The sequence below is a fragment of the Pan paniscus genome, chromosome 14, assembly GCF_029289425.2.
Source record: "Pan paniscus chromosome 14, NHGRI_mPanPan1-v2.0_pri, whole genome shotgun sequence".
Lineage (NCBI taxonomy): Eukaryota > Metazoa > Chordata > Mammalia > Primates > Hominidae > Pan > Pan paniscus.
The window spans coordinates 79,405,794-79,429,576 of record NC_073263.2 but is presented as its reverse complement, the minus strand read 5'-3'; the positions used below and the strand labels follow the sequence as shown (position 1 = coordinate 79,429,576).

General features: G+C 36.3%; 1 long non-coding RNA gene across 1 annotated transcript in view; it reads right to left on the bottom strand.

Moving 5' to 3' along the window:
- LOC134728805 (uncharacterized) overlaps positions 1-4,380 on the bottom strand; it is a 52,478-nt gene extending 48,098 nt beyond the window's left edge. Inside the window, exon 1 of the long non-coding RNA XR_010109629.1 lies at positions 3,030-4,380. This is a non-coding gene — a long non-coding RNA (uncharacterized LOC134728805). The remainder of the gene's footprint in view (positions 1-3,029) is intronic.
- Positions 4,381-23,783: the final 19,403 nt, after the last annotated feature.

Here is a 23,783-nt window from a genome sequence, read left to right as displayed (position 1 = left end):
CTTACAAAAACTTCTGATTTTCAACTGCCATTATGTCTAAGGCAGTTTGGGCAAAACAGCTGAGGTAAAACAGGAAGATGAAGTTTACAGCTTGAGGGAAGCAACAGCTGTTGGCTGTCTTGAGAAAGGAATTGAGTACAAAACACAAACTTCTGTTGATTATGCATGCAAGCATAAAAGATAAATGACTCAGTGAAATGACTCACTTCATTTTCAAGTAAACTTTGTAGTTGTTACTCCTCTTCTACTATGTTAAATATTTAAGTTTACCTTTAATTATAGGCTAAGTCTGGACATCAAAATTTAAATTCTTTCAGCCTGCTACAAGAAGATATTAAATGCTTACTTCCAAAAATAACTTTGTTAATTGCTGTAGTAAGACATAAATCTGGCAGCGAATCCTTTGAAAATGAATACCACATGGATCAAATCATCTAATTAGTTTAGACAAGCCATAAATATGTTTTAATGGGCCAAAACTGTAAAATTGTTGGAGGCACTGCATAATTTCTTGGGGGCATTAAGTTGCTTTGCTTATTATTTTTGCTATTAATAATAGTATTTATTTGTACTCAGATAAGACTTGGAACTGTACACAATATATAGTCAAGAAACCCTCCATTTTAATTTGAAAAGAGAAGTAGTTGTGATTAAATACGCTTAAAATATTTTCATTTTACCATTTTTTTAACTTTTTAATTTTTCATTATTAAAAGCCTCCAAAAAAGAGGAAGAAAAACATGAGAATAGTAAGAAAGGGGGAGGAAAGGCTGATAGAGAAGGAAAAAGGAAGAGAAGTAAAACAGGAAGGAAGTAGATGAGAAGTTGACCAGTTGGGGTCATTGACTGGAAGAAATAGTAACTGACTCCGACTAGCTTAAGCAAAAAGGCAACTTATTGGAAGCATATAGGTAGTTCGTAGATTAGTGAGGAAAGCTTAGAATCTTGACACACAAAACCAAACTTTTACTGCTCAAAGACCTTGTGTGTATCAAAAAGCCTAGTACTTTTTGAGAATTACTCACAGATTAGCGAGTAAAGCTTAGAATCCAAGGTTTGAAAAAAAACAGGAATGAGGGCAAAAACTAACAGATGCCTTCTTCCAGGTGGGATAAATCAGTTCCAGTGATTTTCTATTTATCCATCACTGTGTCTGGATACAAATGTTAAAAGAGAATTTTAGACAAATTAAATTTAACAGAGTTTAATTGAGCAAGGAAAAAAATGATTCACAAATCGGGCAGCCTCCAGAATCACAGCAGATTGAGCAAGACTCCAGGGATGCCTCACGGTCAGAGCAAATTTGTAGACAAACAAAATAAGTGACGTGCAGAAAAACGGAAGTGAGGTACAGAAACAGCTGGATTGGTTACAGGTTGGCATTTGCCTTCTTTGAACACAGTTTGAACAGTCAGCAGTGTACGCGTGGTTGAAGTATGGCTGCTGGGATTGGCTGAGACTCAGCTATTGTTACAGAAGCACACGCCTAAGTTAGGTTTTCAGTCTTGTCTACCTATTAACTTAGGTTACGGTTCGTCCAAAAGGACTCAAATATGGAAGTACAGAGGCTTTCTCAGGCCATATTTAGTTCACTTTAACATAAACACTAAAGATAGAGAGTAGCACTGACCTAATTTGATTTAATGCTTACCCCTTAACTAAAGGGGATCCAGGGATGCTACACCCATGGGGAGACTGGAGAAATGGAAGAAGGCAAAACTAGCAAAGACATGAGAGTGAGGAACATGCAAAGAAGGAGAGGAAAAATCTGAGCAAAAGCAATGTGAATGCTTTGAACACATTCTTTGTACACATTCAATGAATTCAAGCATGCTTTTTGAGACTTTCATTTGCTTTGGGGCGGTGAGAAGGGGAGGGAGTTGATGAGGATGACTGAAGGATAAGTAGAGGCTGATGTTTTTAAGGAAACAGATCAGTAAATGATTTTTTTCAGAATAATTTCTGAATAGTGACCTGAATAAAAGATGCACTTCGTCATTTAAAACTCCATCTTGAAATTGATTTATATATGACTAATTCAGAACATTGTGTATAGAAAATCAATCTGAATTATAAATTATGTTTCAAAAATGCCCTTCTGTTTTGTTCATTTAAACACAGTAATTGAATTAAATGTTAACAAATTTGCAGTTTATAGAATTCTGCCAGGAATAATTTTATTAATAGGTCATTTAATAACATACAAATAAATTACATTGAATATATAGAGTTTACTCTAAAATAGTTTAATCCTAAAATAGTTTAATATCTTTAAAAGAGTCTATTAGCATTTTTCATTGCATTACTTATTTATTCATTTTTTTAGGTATTATGCAAAGGTAAACTCCAATACAACCTGGATAAAATTTTCATGCAATCAGAATTAGTAGAATCCTCCAAATTAAAAAGGTTTTACATTATTTTAATATATTAAAAATTCTACTGAAAGATGATAGTAACATAAGCAAACTCTACTAAAATTACATTGAAACCTTTGTTTTAATATAAGTTTAAAACATTCTAGAAGCAATTCCAAATACTTGTTTCTTTTCTAAAATTCAGCTTCAAGCATTTGAATCTTAGAAAAGAAAGTATAAGGAAGACAGGACAAGGATAATAGTAAGACAAGAATGAAAGAGAAAATTACTTTGAAGGAGCTCAAATAATCAACATTACTCAGGAGTTACTTCAACGAAAGATGTATGGGAATTATAGGCAGGCCAAAGACATAGAAATTGCAGATCTATAGTCTGAACAAGAAGAACAGAAAAGAAACATCATAAATAAAAAGTAAAGGTATTTTAAACTGTACAATTTGCTTCTTATGACTAGTTAATTAATATGTGTCACCAAGCTTTTTTAAAATACAGCCTAAGCACACCAAAGCATCAGTGTAAACTTCTCATCCACTTCTCCTAATCTTGAACCTAGCAGATGGTGCTAAAATAAACAATGATGCAGGGACAGGCCTTTCACTGTACAGCCTAACTATTTTCATTTAATCATCCAAATGTGGTTAGGTGACTTACTTTCTGATGGGAACCAAAAACCCCTGGATCTCCGTCCTGTTCATTCTATCCATGCTCTGAAAATGCTGTTCTTCTCTGACAGTGAAATCTGTTTTCATTCTCATTCCTAATTGCTCCCTTTGAAAACTTTCAGCCTCAGAGGCACTGCAGTGAGAAGCCTACACCAAATGCTTTACTCAAAAGCAGTAACCCCCCATGAATTCTGTGCCTTGGTGGGCAGCTATTTGGCTACTTGGATGTTAGCTATTTGTTGAGCCCTACGCTGCAGGCCTGCTCTATTCATTAAGCATCTTGGGCTCAATGCCTAGTGGCAATGAACATTTCAAGGGCCTACAAAAGAGTTTGAGACCTGAAAAAAAATTATAAACTCCAAAATACAAAAAGAAAAACAATAGTTGAAGTAATAAGTAAATGCCTACACAACCTATTCAATTTAGTCAGTCATTCAAGTAAATTGATATGCATAAAATTTTTACCACATTTGCAAAAACTTGCAGATTAGATTTTGGGGCTTTCCCTGGTCATACCACTTCCTGACAATGCACACTGATTGGTCAAGAAATATTGGCCAATTATCAAGTAAATGTGTTATATATAGCCAAGTAATTTTAAGCTCTTTAAAATTTTTTACAACAAAAATAATTAATTTGGTATGAGTACACTGAAATGCATTTGCAATAATATGACAAGGTGACTCCAAAAGTACAATGCTTATGAATCACTCAAGCCTGTTCAATCAGAGCTGGAGACTTTGGAAGTAAAAGATGAAGGAGACATCTCCCAGCCTCCCAAGCTACTACCAAGCCTAAGAAGATACCGACAAAAAACAAAACAAAACAAAACAAAAAACAGCAAAAAGGATTCACAGGTGAGAGAGGAGAGAGGGGATCAGGAAAAATAATAATGGGTACTAGTCTTAATACCTGGGTAGTGAAATAATCTGTACAGCAAACCCCCATGACACAAGTTTACCTATATAAAAAACCTGCATGTGTATCCCTGAACTTAAAATAAAAGATAAATTTTTAAAAAACGATTCACAATGCAGAGGTAGGCACAGATCCTGTGGCTGTGCATAAGAACCACCCCCCGCCCCACCACCACCCCTGAACATCACACTGGGGGTGATGGGGACAGAAGACATTATCCTCCTCAAAGAACATCTGCCCTGAACTATCAATCCCACTTTTAAAAATCTATTTTGGAACTTTAATCTGGCTTTGAAAATATTAAATTGGTATTAATATGAATATGAGTCAAGTATGATCATAAAACTTGCAGGATACAGTAGCGGTTCTTCATGTTTGTTTCATGCCCCAAAACACATGAATGATGACTTCTTGTATTTCATTCTTTCATCAATTCATATGTATTGACCACTTACTATGTGAAGTAAACCTATTCTGGAAACCCTTTTTGACACTCTCCTGTGATTTTGAGGATGTTACTGAAAATATTGAAGAATAAAGCTAATAGACCTGCAGATTTCTTTTTTAAATATGATATTCACAAACCAATATTGCTCTTTAAAGGATCCAAACATAGGTAAAACCGATGGAATTATTTTGAAGCTCTAGTTCTTTCTCCCCATTCAGAAAAAGAAGGAAAGCTAGTGACTGACATCACATTCATAATTCTTTAATTTAAATAATTTCCAAACATGTGTATTCAATTTTTATTAGCAACATATCACTTAACACTTTTTCCTGCTGCTCTCAATTCCAAGAATGATTAGCTGTTAGGTCAGAAGGTGAGGTTGACAGTTTATTAGACTGAGAGGAAGGAGGGCAAGAATCTGTCTAGTCCCTATGACCAGTAGCAGGCTGAGCCTTAAGTGTTCCTAAGAACTAAGCCATACTCACTACTCACAGGCAACCTGGGAGGCAGGGAGAGTCCCATTGAAAAGAAAAGAAGTGAGGGTCAGGCATGGTGGCTCACAACTGTAATCCCAGCACTTTGGGAGTCCAAGGCAGAAGATCACTTGAGCCCAACAATTCAAGAGCAGTCCGGGCAATATAGCGAGACTCTGTCTCTACAAAAACTAAAAAAAAAAAAAAAAAAAAAAAAAATTAGCTGGGCACTGTGGTGCGTATCTGTACTCCCAGCTATTATGGAGGCTTGGGCAAGAGGATTGCTTGAGCCCAGGAGGCCCAGTCTGCACTGAGCTATGATCATGCACTGCACTCCAGCCCTGGCAACAGAAGGAGACCCCACTCAAAGAAAAATAAAGAAAGAAAGGAAGTGGGAAAGCCAGAAAGGAATAGAATAAATGAAATAGGGAAAATAAGAATATTCGTTGCTTTGTGAATATCATATTTTAAAAAGAAGTCTGCAGGTCTATTAGCTTTACTTTTCAATTTTTTTCAGGAAAATCCTCCAAATCGCAAGATACCATCAAATAGAGGTAGGAGAATAAAAGAGAAGGAGAGAAATGAAAGGAGACAAAGAAAGAGATGCAGATTATTTGAACATTTCCAGGAACTCCATGGTTCTGGAGTTTTCCATTCTCCACTATCCCCCACCTTTTCCCTCCACTGCTAATGCATTTTGTAACCAAAGGCAAGAGGTAATAAATGCTACCTCTCCCCTCCAAATTCTTGCAGATAGTGTGAGAATAAACAAGGTAATAGATATCTAAGTGCACTGAATCCCTTGCCTGAGGTAAATCTAAAGCCTTTCTCCCCATCACCCTTCCTTTTCAATTTATTTAAAAGAGGGATAAAACTACTTATCGTCTTTGATTTTGGGGAGTGAGTGCTATCTGATATGGTGATTCCTATTTTTGAGCCCAGCAACTATCATGAATAATCCGGTTAGTGTGGTTTTTTACAGCAATGCTTGGCGGTCATAAAGCAAATGCATTAAGTCAGAACAATAGGTACACTGATCCCCTGAATATATTAGTTTTAGATTCAGTATTCTAGATGGTGTTGGGGCTCAGAAAATGATACCCCAAAACAAAGGCCTCAGAAACAAAAGTCTCTCTCTGAACTCCTGCCCTCTTCTCCCTTGCCCCTTATTCTCCCTCAAGGCAAGCCATAGAAATTAGAATCCCTTTTCCCCAAGGTGGGAAATATTTTAGGCCATAAGGCCTAAAAATATTACTCACTTCCCCTCCTCCCCTACCCACCACCTTTGTGTGTAATAGCTGGCCATAAAGAAGTTGAGACCCTCCTTCCAGAGGAGTCCTACTCCATAGATGGAATCTGCACAGAGAGTCCAAGAAGAGTCTGAACAGAGACTTTGCCCAATTTCCCCCTTCAGTCTATAAGCATTAGATCATACCACTTGCCCAATCGTGTCTCTACACAACTGTCCATTCTTCATTGAACCTAGGCATAAAAATGAATAATTTCCCCTGTATCTTTGAGTCTTCAAAGGTTCCATGTTACCTAAAACTACAATCAAATATCAAATTTCAAAAATCAAATTTCTTATGCTCTTCTCTTGTTAACCTGTCTTTGTTATTAGAGTGTCTGCCTTGATTCTTATGATAGGGAGGAAAGAGATCACCCGCTTTCCAGTCCTACAATGAGGAGGAAATAGCGGGATATTTACTGTATTGAGCTTGAAAAAAAGTGATTGAAAATGAACCTTCAACTAGCAAGAGAAAGAGAGATTCTATCTGGCTTTCTTTTACAATGTTCCAATATCATTTTGAGATTATAACAAGACATGTTTGTCATTGTGACTTTATTAGCCTTCCAAAAGAAGTTCAAGATTAACCAGAAAATACATTATTTAAAATCAGACATTAATAATATATTCTACAAAGAAACAGATGCAAAATATGCTAATAAATCTGGCCAAAACTAATTATCAAAACTGAGTCACAAGATGTGTACCACACATACATTTGCATTTGTGCCTGAGCACTGCAGCCCGAAAGGCTCATCCCATGGCTCTACTGGCAGATGTAACCGAAGAACTGGCAATGTTGAGTCTTGTCATGACAATGCTTCTTTCTGTTAAATGGTTTAAAATGTTTGACAAATGCATTGCAAAGCTATGCAAGGAAATGCTTCCCTTCCAGGGATTAGATTCTTGAAGCAGACCATTGACACTGGTCTTTGTCAGTAATTCAGCCCACATTAGCAAAAGAAAAGCTTCTTACAGACAGACTAGGCTCTTAAGGATCCTCTAAAGGGAACACTGAGGGCTTTGTTTTTGCTTCTTCACACGCTGTTAATGAGGGTTTAACTGAGGGAAAGAGCGTAGTTCTTTGTCCTCAGAGATTTGGCTTTCTTTTTCTTTCCTTCTTCTTTTAAATAACAATTATTTCCAATCTTTACCATGTTAAGACTGTAGTCTAATCAGATCACAAGGAGACTAATGACTTGATTTCTAATTAAATGGAAATAAATCATCTAAGAGAATGGTCTTTTTCTCAAGTGTGTACAGCTACCAAGAAGCCTTTGGTCAAATTACTGCCAGAAAAAAACAAAAAAAAAAACAAAAAAAAAAAACTCAAAGCTACAGAAATTGGGAATTTGGCTACAGATGAATATTTTTCCACATAATAGGACAATGCTACAGAACGAATTCTTAGACCAATTTTTCCTTTATTTGAGTATATTTATTACCATGAGGTAGCTTGACTCTTTCATTTGGTTTCCCATTTACTTTTATGAAGTCTTGTTTCTAATTAAAAACTAACCTTACCTCTCATTATTTGTTTACACTCTCAAATGTCTTCATTTTCTTATTTTATTCTTTATTTCACTTGCCAGAAACCATTGACTGCACAAAGTAAGTTGAATAACTCATCATGGTACTCAAAAACTCTTCCCTCTTGAGAGGGACAAAGTTGCATCTAAGCCAAAAGTTGATTATGTGTCCTAACATATTTTTCCTCACATTCAAATATGGAAGCAGAGTAAAATAGCACAGTTTACTCTCTCTGAATCCCATGTCTTATTATTTCCCCTCATTCTAATATGAAGGCATATTATGTACTTAATATGATACAAGACGTGAAATGATTAAATACCCCCAACCTCCAAACCACGGGGATTTGGGGATGTTTAGTACAAGACCTCTTATCTGACACAATGACACAATCAGGATTTATATATGGTCATTAATTGAAAAAGTCATTTAGTGTAGGAAATATATATGTACATACACACAAACACATTGTATTTTAACTTACCATTGTTGAATAATCATTTTCCAGTCTTCTGACATAGAACAAGTCTTTTGAATTTTTGAATTTGGGTTTGTTGGTTGAACCTATTACCACCTACCTAGATTACCAAAGTAAATCTCTTTCTTTACACATTTAATCAGCTTGAATATTTAATTGTTACCTGTACTGGGCCATTCTTGCACTGCTACAAAGAAATACCTGAGACTGAGTAATTTATAAAGAAAAGAGTGGCCGGGCACGGTGGCTCACGCCTGTAATCCCAGCACTTTGGGAGGCAGAGGCGGGCGGATCACAAGGTCAGGAGATCGAGACCATCCTGGCTAACACAGTGAAAGCCCGTCTCTACTAAAAATACAAAAAATTAGCCGGGCTTGGTGGTGGGCGCCTACAGTCCCAGCTACTTGGGAGGCTGAGGCAGGAGAATGGCATGAACCTGGGAGGCGGAGCTTGCAGTGAGCCGAGATGGCGCCACTGCACTCCAGCCTGGGCGACAAACAGAGCGAGACTCCGTCTCAAAAAACAAACAAACAAACAAAATTAGCTGGGCGTGGTGGCGGGCACCTGTAGTCCCAGCTACTCGGGAGGCTGAGGCAGGAGAATGGCGTAAACCTGGGGGGTGGAGCTTGCAGTGAGCCGAGATCGCGCCACTGCACTCCAGCCTGGGAGACAGAGCAAGACTCCGTTTCAAAAAAAAAAAAAACAGAAAAGAGGTTTAGTTGGCTTAGTTCTGCAGGCTTTACAGGAAGCATGGTGCTGACATCCACTTGGCCTCCAGGGAGCCTCAGGAAGCTTACAATCATGGCAGAAGGCAAAGGAGGAGCAGGCAAGTCACACGGTGAAAACAGAAGTAAGTTACAGAGAGTGAGGTGGGGAGGTGCCACAGTCTTTTAAATGACCAGATCTCATGAGAAATCACTGTCATGAAGACAGCACCAAGCCATGAGGAATCTGCCTCCATGATCCAAACACCTACCACCAGGCCCCACCTCCAGCATTAGGGTTTACAATTCAGCATGAGATTTGGGTGGGGACAACTATCCAAACTACATTATTATCAAATTATAATAACAAGTACATCTGGAATAAACAGTTTAAGCAACTTGCACAACTTACTCTTGCTAGCTTATAATTCAACTGGTGAGAACAGAAATGTGTGAGTATACCAGAGATAGCCTATTCACTACAAGTGCTGAAGATGCCATGAGTACTAGTCAGCATGTTTGCAAAGGTAATGGAGAGTGCAGCTAAACTACAAAGTCATATAAGTGGAAATTAGTTAAGCAGTTATGACATTTTTAATGTATTACACAAAACATTGGGGTTAAAACTGCTAATAGAAAGGTTTTTGGTGTTTTGTTTTGTTTTGTTTTGGAGAAGAATGCTTAAAATTCCCTTCTGCTTCTACCATATGCAGAAGAATCTTCACTGAGAAACAGGTAAGAACAGATAACTACAGAGCAAAGACATTTGGGTTTGAGGGGGGCACAGGGCATTACATCAGTGAGCAGCCATTCCTGGTACTCAAAAATCTTCCAACTAAAATGATTTAGAATATGCTGGATATAAGTAATCATTCACAGGAACCAATTATTAAATATTCTACTTACTTAGAAGGGATTTTGCACAATTATGATTCCAAAGCATAAAAATAAGCAGCAACATATATTTAAAAAAAAAAAAAGAAAGAAAACTCTACAACATGACCAACTAGATTTATCCCAGTTATGCAAGCCTTAAAATCTGAAAGTCAATTAATATACACAATTTTAATAGGATAAAGGACAAAACCACATGATTCTCTTCTCAATAGATATAAGCAGCATGTAACAAATTTCAGTATCTATTCATGATAAAATCTCTCAACAAGCTAGAAGAAAATAGAAAGGAACTTGATAAAGGGCATCTGCCAAATACTTACAGTTATCATCAAACTTACTGGTAGAAGATAAAAGCTTTCCCCCTAAGATTGGAAATAAAGCTAAGATGTTCCCTCACCATTTCTATTCAACATTGTACTGGTGGCTCTAACTACAGCAATGGGCAAGAAGCAAACCTTAAAGGTGTATATACTAGAAAAATAAATAATCTGTCTTTATTTGAGGATGACATCATCCTTTACATACAAAATTCTAATACATTTATATTTTTTTTAAAAACTACTGGTTTATATTTATAAACAAGTTTAGGAAAATCACAAGCTACAATGTCAACATACAAAAATCACTTGCATTCTTTAAACATTAGCAACAAGCAATCCAGAAATAAAATTAAGAAAATAGCTTCATTGGCAGGAGAATCAAAAAGAATAAACTAGGAATAAATCTAAAAGGTATTAGAGTTGTATACTAAACTACAAAACATTACTGAAATGAATTTTAAAATATCCAATCAAAAAGACATTTCATGTTCAGTGATGGAATAACTCAATATTGTTTAAATGACATTTTTTCCCAAATTAATATATAAGTTCAAGGTAATCCTGATCAAAATTTCAGCAGAATTTTTTATAAGTTGTTAAACTGATCAAAAATACATATGACAATGCAAAGGAACAAAATAGCCAAAACAACTTTGAAAATTGGAGAAAATTAGAATTACCTGATTTCAAAACTTGCTAGAATGCTACCGTAATAAGGCAGGATTGTATTGGTATAAGGAAAGACATATAAATCAAGGGAATAAAATACAAAGTCCAGAAATAGGCCAGGCACGGTGGCTTATGCCTGTAATCCCAGCACTTTGGGAGGCCAAGGTGGGCAGATCATGAGGTCAGGAGATCAAGACCATCCTGGCTAACATGGTGAATCCCCATCTCTACTAAAAATACAAAAAAATTAGCCAGGCATGGTGGTGGGCACCTATAGTCTCAGCTACTCAGGAGGCTGAGGTGGAGAATGGCATGAACCTGGGAGGCAGAGCTTGCAGTGAGCCAAGATCACACCACTGCACTCCAGCCTGGGTGACAGAGTGAGACTCTGTCTCAAAAAAAAAAAAAAAAAAAGAAAGTCCAGAAATAAACATTTATATTTATGGTCAACTTATTTTCAACAAAGATGTCAAAGCAGCTCAATGGGAGGAAGGATAATATTTTCCAGAAATGTTGCTGAGACAACAGACTGTCCATAAGTTAAAAAAAAAAAAAAAAGAAAGAAAAAGAGAAAAAGCATTTATATCCTTACCTCACACCATACACAAAAATTAACTCAGACTATAGATCTAAATGTAAGAACTAAAACTATATAGCCTCTAGAAAAATAGAGAAACTTTTTTTTTCTTTTGAGACAGAGTCTCACTCTGCCACCCAGGCTGGAGTCCAGTGGCGCGATCTCAGCTCACTGCAACCTCCACCTCCCATATTAAAGCAATTCTCCTGCCTCAGCCTCCCAAGTAGCTGGGATTACAGGCACACACCACCACACCTGGCTTATTTTTGTATTTTTAGTAGAGACGGGGTTTCACCATGTTGGCCAGGCTGGTTGTGAATTCCTGACCTCGTGATCCACCCACCTCAGCCTCCCAAAGTGCTGGGATTACAGGCACGAGCCACCGCACCCAGCCAAAATTTTCTAAAGGAAAATTCTTTGTGACTTTAGACAAAAACTTCTTAGATGTGACAACAAAAGTACAATCCATTAAAAAGCTGATTAATTTAATTTCATCTAAATTAAAATATTTTGCTCATCAAACCATATAAATAAAAAGACAAGCCACACACTGGGAGAAAATATTTACAAACCATGCATTTCACAATGGACTTGTATCCAAAATATATAAAGATCACTTATAACTTAACAAAAACAAAGCCAAATTTAAAAATGGGCAACCTTTGTGAATTGATGTTTTACAAAAAAAAGAAAAAAGGCATATGGTTAATAAGCATGTGAAAAAAATAGTGAACATCATTAATCTTTAAAGAAATTTAAGTTAAAACTACAATGCAATACCATTTTACACAAGATGGCTATAATTAAAAAGACTGACAATAGTAAGTGGTGGTGAGGATGTGGAGAAATTGCAGCCCTTATACATTGCTGATGGAAACATAAAATGATGCACCACTTTGGAAAATAATTTGGCAGTTTCTTAAAAAGTTAAACATCAACTTACCATTCAACCTAGCAATTCCTGAGGAACACATATGTCCATGTAAAATTTGTAATCATTTATAGCAGCCTTATTTATAATATTTCCAAATGGGAAATAACCCAAATGTGCAAATGTCAACTGGTGAATAGAATTTCAAAATGCAGTATGTAATACAATGTAATAAAAAGGGACTACTTATTGATACATTTTATAACATTGTTGAACTTCAAAAATATTAAGCCAAGTAAAAGGAGCCAGAAACAAAAGACCACATATTGTTTGATTCAAGTTATATGCATTTTTGAGAAAAATGCAAATCTGTAAAGACATAAAGCAGATCAGAGTTTGTCTGGGACTGAGAATGGAAGCAGAAATTAACTGCAAACAAGCAAAATGAACATATTCTAATACTAAATTATGGTGATTATTTTATTTATTTATTTATTTATTTATTTATTTATTTTTTGGGATGGAGTCTCGCTCAGTCACCAGGCTAGAGTGCAATGGGGTGATCTCAGCTCACTGCAAGCTCTGCCTCCAGGGTTCATGCCATTCTCCTGCCTCAGCCTCCCTAGTAGCTGGGACTACAGGCGCCCGCCACCACGCCTGGCTAAATTTTTTTGTATTTTTAGTAGAGACGGGCTTTCACCGTGTTAGCCAGGATGGTCTCGATTTCCTGACCTCATGATCTGCCCATCTCCGCCTCCCAAAGTGCTGGGATTACAGGCGTGAGCCACCACGCCCAGCCTGGTGATTATTGACAACTCTTTAAATTTATGAAAAATTATTGAATTGTACACCTACAATGGAAAAATTTTATGGCATAAATTATACTTCAATAAAACTGTTTAGTTTTTAAAAACCGACATTTACTGAGCACTTACTAAGTGCCAGGCACTTTCTTAATCATTTTGCATAAATTATCTCATATAATCTTCCTCAAAATACTATGAATGATGTTCATTCTGATATAGAGCCAAGGCCTTTTGAATTTTTGAATTTAGATTTCCTAATGAGACCCATTCTTTGCACAACTCCCATAAAAGTGTATCTATAATTTGAAGGTTATTTTCCTCAAATTTCTTTACCAAAACATTATGAACGGTGTTCACTCATAATTTTAGGGGGAAGATTAAATAAGATCATTTATTAATACCTCCATTTTATGGACAAAATCCCACTTTATAGAAGATTAAATAATCCTATGGAATTAAGTAATCTCATTTTAAAATCCCATTTTATGAAAGATTTTTAAATCCCATTTTTGAAAGATTAAGATAATTTATTAATATCTCTATTTTCTGAATAAATAAATTGAATCCGATAAACGTTAAATGATTTGCCCAACAGCATGTGACAAATAACTAGGGAGCCAGGACCCTGGCAACCTGACTTCAAATTTTCGGTTCTAAAGCAATGCCCAGATTGTCTCCCAGTAAAATAGCCAGCCTGATAGCTCCATCAGAATTGTTTGGATTAATGAGATTCGAAGCATTTTCTAAATTTTCCTGTATTCATAATAACATAGTGTTTTCAACACCTGATACTTTTAAGCCTATATGAAATTGCTGATCTTGAGCCATTTGTGATCTCAAAAGCAGTAATTTCACAATTCAATCCAAAATAACTTTATTAAATTAAAGTTCCTGAAACTAGAGCCCATAGTCAGATATGTGCTATTCTAGATTCTAAAGCTTTCCCATAAACAAATTCAGGCATTATCTCTCTGTTGGTAACAATTCATAAAGCCTTCAGGGTTTTAAACAATAACTGCAAATGATCAGTCTATTCGAATCTATTACCTTCACTATTGCTACCTGCGTGAACTGCTATTTTTCATGTATTGGCAAGTTTCTCTTTTCAGATATCTTCACTAGTATTTCTGAAGACATCTGCTTTGCCTTTCATCCTTTTTAACAGAAGCAGATGAGTAATTACCAACTAGATGGTAATAAAGACCATGGTAGTCCCTCTTATCCACAGAGGACACATTCCAAGACCCCAGTGGGTGACTGAAACCTTGGAGAGTACCAAACGCTATATAAATATACTATGTTTTTTTCCTATACATACATAAATACTTATGATAAAGTTTAATTTATAAACTAGGCACTGTAAGAGATTCACAACAGTAACATAATAAAATAGAACAGTTACATCAATACTCAGAATGGCACATAATTTAAAACTTATGAATTGTTTATTTTTAAAATTTCATCTAATATTTTCAGACTGCAGTTGACAATGGATAACTAAAACCACAGAAAGTGAAACTGCAGATAAGGGGAAGCTACTGCACAACATGAAGAGTCTTCACTTCTGATGACTTTAGATGGCATATTTGATCACCATTGTTTCTTGAAAACATTGAATGTTACTTTCTTTATAGCATAGAGCTATACATTTATTCTCTTAGTTCTGGACTTGTTTTTGTGAACTTCTGGACCCACCGTAAGTAAACAAGCCTTCTATTTTGCTATGCTTCTCCACAGATATACAATTCTATTATTAATAAACAGTTCGATCTCCTTCCCTAAATAAACAAAAAAGAAGGTGAGTTTTTCTCTCAAATACCCTCACGTTTTTGGAACAAGCTTTTCAAACTTTTCATTTTATATTCCCATGACACTGAAAAACCATCTGAGTATATACAAAATAAAAAGTCCACCTTAAAAATATGCTAGCTTTTTTCCTCTAGTTGTAAATGTTCTGTTATTTGTTCACTCCAGGATTATGCAATATAAAGGCAGATTAAATATCATTGTCTAAACTGGACCAGCATCCTGTTAGCACCACTACTCACTGAGAGCTTAAGATGTAGACTCTGAAAGAAGGTCTAGTTTTAGATTGCCTCTCTGAGCAACTCTCAAATTCACCCTCTATTTGCCCTATGGAACAGCTGGTTTTATCTTGTGAAATTTTTCTCTGGCCTAGCCTACCTTTTCCTCCCTGCTGTTCTAAGATTGGAGGCTTTCTCTAAATCTGTGCTGTGCAATACCATAGCCACCAACCACCTGAAGCTACTGAGCACTCCTAATGTGGTTGATCCCGGTTGATCCATGCTGTATGTGTACAATGTTCACGCCATTTCAAATATGAGTAGAAAAAATGTAAAATATTCCGTTCATAATTTATATAAGGATAACTTTTTGAAAATATTTGGGATAGCTTGGGTTAAATGAAATATATTATTAGAATAATTTAACCTTTTTTATCTTGTTTGTCTACTAGAAAGTTGTTCAAAATTACACATGTAATTTTGTATGATGTACTTTTTATTGTATTTCTATTGAACAGCACTGCACTATACTGTCTGTTCATTTTCAAGTCTCCCTCTCCCCTTGCTCTGCAGTGGTGGGGAGGCTCCTAATATGCCCTTGTCCAGTCCCTGCTCCCAACATCCCAGGCTGAGCCAGCCCTACTGCACTCATCCAGAAGAAAATTTTGGCAATATTTGTAAAAATATTAAGTGATTTTTTTATATTTAAGGAAAAAATACAGAACTTCTCAAAATAATTCTAGAGTTCATCTGAGGGGCAGGAATACCTAAGGATAATTTGTAAAAGAAGAGTAATGAAGAAGAACCTCTTAGAAATTCATAAGTTTTTGACAAGCTTAAAAATTATAATAAATGGAAATTATTTAGGGCAATGTCTGGTGCATAGTAAGCAAGCACTCAATATGTGATAGCTATAACTATTGTCACTTCTTATCAAAGTATATACAAATAAAACAATTAAAACCTTATAGAATGGGAAAGAAGGATACATTTGTAGATGGTTGGTATAGATCTATGAACAACCATTTTTACATATATAAAATATTTCATATATTGTGTTTTAGATCTTATTATAGATCAATAGGTGAGAGAAGAGATTAATCAATAATTAGTTTTCAGAATGGCTAATTATTTTGGAGAAAATGAATCCCACATTGATGACAGATGAAATTTTTTAAATATTTATTTTAAGAAAGGTAAAATATAGGTGAATATCTGATATTTAACATAGAAGGATATTCTAAGCTTAATAGTAATTGGGGGGGAAAGGAAGACTAATATATTTAGTAGCATTAAAATATAAATCTTTGTTATATAAAAAAGTAACCAAAAGCTAAAGCAAACTATAAAACAAAGGGAAAAAAATAACACAAATATTATAAAAAGTTAATTGTATTTAAAAAACATATATACATCAATAAGAAGTGCATTAGCAATCAAATGATAGAAAAATAGACACAAGATAAACATGAGAGGAAATTTTGAACTCTACTAGTACAAATGATCAAAATATTTTAAACTATGAATAATCAGTGCTTGAAATGGTGCAATGAAACAGTGTGTTTGGACAGTACAGATGGGATTCCAGGGGCTACAACCTTCCTAAAAACAATTTGGCAATATATATCAAAAGCTTTCCACCCGTTGATTTTAAGATTCTGTCTTAAGAAAATTATCTAAATTTACCTTATTAGCGGAAAAGTTAAATAAAGTTTTAATATAGCTATATGATGAATATTACATGGTCATTAAAAGTAATGTGCATGAAGGGCACTTAAAACATAAAGATGGCTTATAATGTTATAATATAATAATATTAGAATAAAACAGCAGGCTCCACCTTGTCTTCTGTAACAATCATTAACATACCAAAATTTTTCTGTGTTATTTGACACATCACAAGTGAGAGAAGCCCAATTGAAATGGAACATGCTACCAAGAGAATTTCATGGAGGTGTCAAGTAGCCAAATGAAGGACAGAGTACAGCTTGGTCAAAGAAGTGGCTAGAACCAGAGACCAGATGATATCAGAACATCCTGGCCCCAATCTCTATAATTCTGAAGTCGTGTTCAGATTGACTTGTTTTACACTGCAGGGAATATGGTCATCTTGTGTCCTGGGGTCTAATAACTCACAGCTTTGCCTGCAGGAACTGACTCAAGTTAACATTCTAAGAAAAACAACTCACTGGTCTACTTTGGGTTAGCTATTTCCACCCATGGACAAATCACTGTGGCCAAGAAGGCAGGTTTCTGTGATTGACAGATACAACTTGAAACACATAATTGACAAAGCAAGATAGCTGTTCTGCAAAGGAATAGAGGCACTGGGCAGGGAGGTTAGTAGGTGTTTATAGCAATTTAAATCTTCATTAAACAGAAAAATTTCAGAAATCTCTGATAGTCCTCAATAAAACAAAAGCAACACATAAAAATGGAAACATACCACTATGTTTTAAACTCTATTAAAATACAAGTTCAATGGTGAAAATACAAGTCCAAGGGTGAAAATCATAACAAAATGGCTACTCCTTAAAGAAGTAAACATTTCATTTAGTCTCCACAACTCCTTGGGGTGATACTACTCTTTTTTTTTTAAGATGCAGTTTAGCTGTTTCATCAGGCTGGAGTGCAGTGGCGCCATCTCAGCTCACTGCAACCTCCACCTGCCGGGTTCAAGCGATTCTCCTGCCTCAGCCTCCTAAGTAGCTGGGATTACAGGCACGTGCCACCATGCCCGGCTAATTTTTTTTTGTATTTTTCATAGAGACAGGGTTTCACCATGTTGGCCAGGATGGTCTCCGTCTCCTGACCTTGTGATCTGCCCGCCTCAGCCTCCCAAAGTGCTGGGATTACAGGTGTGAGCCATCACGCCTGGCCTATTTTTAATTTACAGATAAACAAACTGAGTCATAGTTTACTAAGTTACTTGGTTACTAGTTGGTATTCCAGAGAAGATGAGTACTTAGGAAGTTTGATTCCAATGCCTGTAGTTCAAACATGTAATATAAATACAACAAGAATTAATCAAGATAGACATTCAAAGATTTGCAGGAGAAGAGAAAGGACTTTTGGTAAGCATGCACAGGAACCCAGCTCTATTCCAGGTGTTTTCCATTCATTGGATCCTCTAATACTAATAATAAAGACTCCATGAAGAAGACGTTATTATTTCCATTTTACAGACAAGCAAATGGAGGCTTAGAGAGGTTGAATGACTAATAAAGTGTATTAGTCCATTCTCAAGCTGCTATAAAAACACTCCCCAAGAACTAGTAATTTATAAAAGAAAGAAGTTCAATTGAGTCACATTTGCATATGGCTGTGGAGGCCTCAGGAAGCTTAGAATCACGGCAGAAGGTGAAGGGGGAACAAGGACCTTCTTCACATGCTGCAAGAGAGAGAAGTGTGAGCGCAGGAAAAAGTACCATTTATAAAACCATGAGATCTCATGAGAATTCACTTACTATCACAAGAACAGCATGAGGGAAACCACCCCCATAATCCAATCACTTCCCTCCCTTGACATGTGGGGATTACACTTCTAGGTCAGATTTGAGTGGGGACACAGAACAAAACCATATCATGAAGTGTCATGATAGAATAAATTCTGAATCAGCTCTGTCTAGCTCCCAGCTTATTACAGTGAACTTTGAAGTACTATTGCCAAAGAACTCTTTCCCTAAAGGGTGGGGGCATGTGTGGGGGGAGGGGTAGTTAGGACTGCAAATAAGAGGTGAGCATGAAGCAGGCACCTTATCTCTTTATCTCTGATTTAGCTGAATCTTAAATAGCAGAATGTATTTTATGATAAAAGAAGATGAAAAGAAGTAAGTCACTTCTAATGTTTGCATCTGATAAAGGGTAACTTCCAAATATATAAGGAACTCCTTCCTGCAAGTCGATAGCAAAACAACTAATAACCTTATATAAAAAATGGGCTAAGGACTTACACATTTCTCCAAAGAGGACATGCAAATGGTCAAAACGTATATGAAAGGATACTCAATGTGACTAATCATCAGGGAAATACAAATCAGAAACTCAATGAGATATTACCTCACACCTGTTATGATGGCTATCATAAAAAAAAATAAAACGCGAGTATTAGTGAGAATGGGGAGAAATTGGAACTCTTGTGGTGAGGATGCAAAATGATGTAGCTGCTATGGAAAACAGTATGCAGCTTCCTCAAAAAAATGCAAAATAGAACTACCATATGATCCAGCAATCCCACTTCTTTTTTTATTTTATTTTATTTTATTTTTTATTATACTTTAAGTTCTGGGGTACATGTGCAGAATGTGCAGGTTTGTTACATAGGTATACATGTGCCATGGTGGTTTGCTGCACCCATCAGCCCGTCACCTACATTAGGTATTTCTCCTAATGCTATCCCTCCCCTAGCCCCCCACCCCCTGACAGGCCGCGGTGTGTGATGTTCCCTTCCCTATGCCCATGTGTTCTCACTGTTCGTCTCCCACTTATGAGTGAGAACATGCAGTGTTTGGTTTCCTGTTCTTGTGATAGTTTGCTGAGAATGATGGTTTCCAGCTTCATCCATGTCCCTGAAAAGGACATGAACTCATCCTTTTTTATGGCTGCATAGTATTCCATGGTGTATATGTGTCACATTTTCTTTATCCAGTCTATTATTGATGGACTTTTGGGTTGGTTCCAAGTCTTTGCTATTGTGAATAGTGCCACAGTACACATATGTGTGCTTGTGTCTTTATAGTAGAATGATTTATAATCCTTTGGGTATATACCCAGTAGTGGGATCAGCAATCCCTCTTCTAACATGTCCAAAAGAATTAAAATCAAGATTTTAAAGTAACACTTGCATTCCATGTTTATTGCAGCACTATTCACAATACCTGAAATGTGGAAACAACCTACATGTCCACCAGTACATGAATGGATTTTAAAATGCAGTATAAACATACAATGAATTATTATTCGACTTTTAAAAAGAAGGAAATCCTGCAATATGTGACGACATAGTTAAACCTTGAGGACATTATGCTAAGTGAAATAAGCCAGGCACAGAAGGACAAATACTGCATGCTTTCACTTATATGGGGTATCTAAAGTAGTCAAACCCTTACAAGCAAAGAATAGAAGGGTGGTTGAAAGAAGCTGGAGCAATGGGAAAATGGGAAATAGTTAATCAACAAGTACAAAATTTCACCTATATAAGATTGATGAGTCCTAGAGATCTGCTGTACAACATTGTGCCTATAGATAATAATACCATATTATACACCTAATATCTTACCACAATAAAATAAAAGTCAGAAGTCAAATTAATATTGTCTTTCTAAACAGATCAGAGTAGAGCAACCCAAGCCAAACTGCGTAGTGCTGGTCAATAGCCAGTAGGTTAGTCTGTTCTCACACTGCTAATAAAGACATATCTGAGACTGGGTAATTTATAAAGGAAAGAGGTTTAATGGACTCACACTTCCACATGGCTGGGGAGGCCTCACAATCATGGGAGGAGAGCAAGGGACATCTTACATGGCGTCAGGCAAGAGAGAGTTTCTGCAGGGGAACTCCCCTTTATAAAACCATCAGATCTCATGAGACTTATTCACTATCATGAGAACAGCATGGGAAAAACCTGCCCCCATGTTCCAATTACCTCACACCAGGTCCCTCCCCACATGTGGGAATTGTGGGAGCTACAACTCAAGATGAGATTTGGGTGGGGACACAGCCAAACCATAACAGCCAGTAAAATTTCAAAAATAGGTGAAATGTGGTCCCCGCCTTCTTAGATCTCAAAATCAAGGAGCTAAGCAAAGAATAAGTGCAGTGTGATAAGTGTAATCTTAAAAGGTATGTATAATGTGGTGGTAGCACATACACACGTTTTGTGTATTAGGGTTAAAGGCAGGCACAGAAAGCTCCTAAAAGGATGAGAGAGGTAAGTTCGGTTCTCCACCAACAGAAGCGTCCACACTGTATGAAAAAGTGTAGGGAAGGAGTGAACTGCTAGCCAGCTGGGGGCCTATGAATAGCAACTAAAGGGGCTTTAATAGGATGAGAAGGGATGTGAGGCCTTTTATTTCATGCAAAAAATTTTAAAGTTTTAAATTTATTCCGACAGTGATTTAAGTATGAAATTTTAAGCAGAAGATTAACACACCCAATCAAATTTACATTGACATTGCATATATGCCCTGAAGAATGTGATCATAAGAAAAAGTCCTGGTAAGTTTTCTGCTTAGATTTGGTGATGAGAAGAAAGAAATTGATAATAACTGAACTTTATACAAGGGCACTTGCTTCTACTTGGTGTTTAAGTTTATTTGAATACTAACTACAGTGTTTCTATGTTTAAATATATACACAGACGTCAGTGATAACTAATTAGTTGATTATTGTCCTTTGAAGATTTATTAAGAATGTTATTTTATTGGGTATCTTCTTTCTCAGTTGTCCACACATAGGATGATTATATAAGGCTGGTGCCTAATTGAAGGAAGCACACTAGTTCTATAGACAGACAAGTCTGAGTGGCTTCAGATGTCAAATCCTGAAACAAATTTTCAATCTGATATAATCAAACTGATGACTTTTAGTAGCAAAAGTGAAAAGCTGAAAATGTCTGATTTTCCTCTTCCTTATGTCTCCATATAATAGGTGTTTACTAAATATTTATTAAATAAATAAATGAAACTCAATTCAGGTCTTCTCAAAGACTTATATTGAGAAATTTTAGGGCATTGGAAACTGTCACCGGCAGTATAAAGACTTATAAGACAAAGTTATGGTCCTATTTTTCAAACTATTATTAAACACAAACATCTATTGTAACGCTAATGTAATCAATGCAATAACAAGGTGCTGTGGAGCATAGAGTTTGGCTGCCTAGCCTGGAGCATGAAGAGATCAGAAAAGTTTCCTGGAGAAATTGAGGCATTGGCTGAGTCTTAAAAAGGGGTTGGCGGCTGCAGCATGAGGGTTTATGAGTGACCCTTATCCATTTTGCTCAATATACCAGGGACAAAGATTTATAATATAATTTTGCCTTGCAAAATGGTACACATTTCACCTGCCAGTGCCTGGAAATCATCTTATTCACTCCTAAGCCATCTCCATTCCATCTCTACCATACCACAACAATCACAGGGAGTTTTAATTAACCATAAAGAAATTGCTGAAGTGGATGAGATTTAGTATGAAAGTTAAACTCACATAAAACAAGCAAGGCCACTGGCCTGGAAAAGGCCTTTCTTCTGTGTGTACTCCTCCTCCACGTCTCCTACAGACAACAGAGTTCTTTGGATCAAAGAATCAAAGAAACCTGGAGCAACCAAGAAAAGAGTTCCTTTTGTTTTTGTTCAAAACAGTTCCGGTAAACCAGCCCCAGGCTGCAAATCTCCAAATCATAAATAATTGCTATGGTGTGTAGTGAAATGCTAGTGCCTAGGGCAGTCACTAATGTCAGAGTAAGGCAGGACTGACATCTGCAAAAGTGTAATAATAAACTTATCTAAGGATCCAAAATGTTTGTTGTGGATACCTTACTGAGAGAGGAGGATTAGCCTAGGGAAAAAGATAAGAGCTTTGAGATCAGACACAAATGAATAGAATGCTGCCTCTCCTGAAAATAATTATGTGGCCTTGAGCAAATCACTCAACCTCCTTGAATTTTAGGCTCTACATACGCAAAATGGGAATAATGAAATCTTTCTTGCAGAATTATTCTGAAATTCAGTGATTTTAAGCCTCTAACACAGGTAGCACAGAGTAGGCACTTAATCATTGGTATTGTTACTTTCATTTTCTCACCATCCTAACACCTAAGGAATTCTAATTGTTCAATACATGTTGTTTTAGAGAGGAAGGTAGCAGCCCCAAAATCTTCCCTGATCACTGTTATATACTTAGGCTTGCTGTACGAGGCCAAATCTATGCCTTCTTGCTAATTGGAAATCAATAAAACATCCAGCTAAATCAGATCTATTTATAGGACTGACAGCAATTCAGTTTACTAAAAGAACAAAAATTTCGTTTTTAAAAAAGAGAAAGAAAAAGACAATTGCAATTGCAATCAAAAGTTAGTTTTAGGCAGCTTGCAATGGCTCACACTTGTAATCCCTGCACTTTGGGAGGCCAAGGCCAGTGGATCACTTGAGACCAGGAGTTTGAGACCAACCTGGCAACATGGAGAAACCCAGTCTCTACTAAAAAATATAAACATTAGCTGGGTGTGGTGGCCTGTGCCTGTAGTCCCAGCTACTCGGGAGGCTGAGGCAGGAGAATCGCTTGAACCCGGGAGGCAGAGGTTGCAGCGAGCTGAGATTGCACCACTGCAATCCAGCCTGGGCAACAGAGTGAGATCCTGTCTCAAAAAAAAAAAATTAATTTAAAATTATTTGTTTGGTTTTGTGTTTGCTTTTCATTTCACTGAATATAGAATTAATAAAGGTAAAGCATCTCCAAGGAAAAACATCATTAACAAGAAGACTAGACCTACATTGGATTACATATTAAAACAGAATTCAGGCTCTTTTATGGACAAGTAGCTTGAATATTTACTTTAGTCCATCTTTTGCCCATTAAATATTTCTATATTTCTAAAGTACTGTGTGCTAAGAAATATGTATTTATCTTTGGGTGATATTTTCTGTAATCTGATATATCACAGAGAATCTCCAATTCATTGAGTATTTCCATGAACAGATATCAAAACTGTAAAATAGATGTTTGAGTTTTCTTTATTTCACAT